Source organism: Poecilia reticulata, linkage group LG5 (assembly GCF_000633615.1).
Source record: "Poecilia reticulata strain Guanapo linkage group LG5, Guppy_female_1.0+MT, whole genome shotgun sequence".
Classification (NCBI taxonomy): domain Eukaryota; kingdom Metazoa; phylum Chordata; class Actinopteri; order Cyprinodontiformes; family Poeciliidae; genus Poecilia; species Poecilia reticulata.
This window is the reverse complement of record NC_024335.1, coordinates 29,460,247-29,462,403: the sequence shown is the minus strand read 5'-3', so window position 1 is coordinate 29,462,403 and position 2,157 is coordinate 29,460,247.

Here is a 2,157-nt window from a genome sequence, read left to right as displayed (position 1 = left end):
TCATCAATAACTAACTCTGTGACCAACTATGTTTGCCCATGTTGTGTGAGAGATGGTGATGACGGTAACCGGAGTTTGTCCTGCAATTTGTAGGTTGCCAGTTCAAGTCCCAATCTAAGTCTAACGCAGCATTAGCTACGGTTTTTCATGCACAGATGTTTTGTAAGGATTAAATGTTTTACATAGATACACACACATCTCAATCACCACCTCGGAAACCAATTCTCACTTTACCAGTAAGTAACAAAATTAAGCCTTAATGTCACAGGAAGGGTAACATGTTTATAAAAATAGAAAAGTACGCAAGCAGAGTTTACAGTCCACTGGCATGCTATATTCAGTCAAACAATAAATAAATGTAAGAATCATCCTTCCACAAAATTATCTGGAGTTATGTGCATTCCTTCATACTATGGAGGAGAGAGAGCCCTTTTTATGGGATGCTGTTTAAAAAGTTACACAGTGAAAAAAAAAAATTAACAGCCATATTTTGGTTTATTTTGGTTGTCATATGAGGAAAAATAAATAAATAACGGGTTTTCATTTTTCAGTTGTTTTCACTATGTTATTCATGCGTTTTTAAATGTCACAGTCCAAAAACTAAATATTTAATTCACAAGCTATATTTGGTCTACTAAATATTTAGCTTGCAAAATAATAATAATAATAAAAGTAAATAGGAAGCTTAATATTTAGTTTGAAAATGAAATACTTAGCTACAATGTAAATATTTCAAATTGTTAACCAAATATTTAGTTTTATTTATTGTAGAATACATATTTAGCCTGCTAGCTAAATATTTAGCTTGCTAGCTTGCTAGAAATTTAGCTAAATAGCCAAGTAGAATAGTCCACTTCTACTGGCAAGTTAGTTTGCCAGTATAGTGGTCTATCAAAAACGCTGGGTCTTGTGGAGCTCTGTATAAACTCCTCCTCTTCTGCTGGTGAAACTGAATTGCCTCTTTCATTGCTCAAGTAATGTTGTTTTTTTATCATTAGCTCTTTTCCTCCAACATGCCCTCCATGTTAGCTGAAGGGACGGCCTGTTTCAACACGTATACAGACATTTACTCATGGATACAGCTACAGCACCGACATCTGCCTCTGCAGTCAGTCCAGAACACTTCCAGTCTATGTTTCATTCACTCTAAAGTTGTTTCAATGAGTGGCTATCAAAATTTCAAATTCATTCTGTAAGAGAAAATGATTTATATGAAAATGAATCATATTGTTTGAGTAAAAAAAAACAAGCTGTAAACCATGAACATGCAATGATTTCAAGACAATTTCAGTGACGAGTAAAATAGCGAATGCTAGTTTTCATGAGGAATTTGGTGTGTGCTAATTAGCTTTGACTAGTTCCGATTCATTTACACCAAAATATCAAAATGAAGCCCTGCTACACTGGTGTGGTTCAATCAATACATCAATCAAGTTTATTAGAGTCACACATTTCAGCAGCAAAGCGTTTCAAGGTGCTTTACATAATAAAAACACAAAATCATTCATTTATAATGAAAACACAGTCAACAATATAACAAACGTTACATTTTGTCTAGTGCCATCAACAAAATCTTACACATCAATTATGTTGGTCAATGTTTCATTTATTTAAAAAGCAACTCTAAACAGGTGGGGGTTTAGTATTGATTTGCAGGAACTCAGTGTTTCGGCTGTTTTGTAGTTTTCTGGAAGTTTGTTCCAGATTTGTGGCGCATAGAAGCTGAATGCTGTCCTATAGAACTGCACAATTCGCCTCTGCTTGTAGCCTGGCATAGCCAGAACCACCGCTATCTGCGGGACTGCAGCTGAATCCGGTTGTGTCGACGGAAACTTTGTCCACCTGTTGAACAGGTGCACGTGCCGGAACCTACGCGCGCGTGCTTCCCGCTGAGCAGCGAGGGGGAGAGCCACTGAACGTGTCCGCGCAGCGCTAAGCCGGCGGACCCGCAAGGGTTAAACGGCTCTCTCTGGCGCGCGGGGCGGCGGGGTTGGAGGATGGTTGCGGCACCTAGCTCGCCATACACCTGCACACCAAAACCGGCCAAGTTCCTCCAGAACCGCTACTGCCTGCCACCGCAGTACAGCAGACAATGTCGGAGCGGAGCGGGATGAGCGGACTGGACCTCGCTCCGTCTCACTCCCGCTGAGCCCGAGA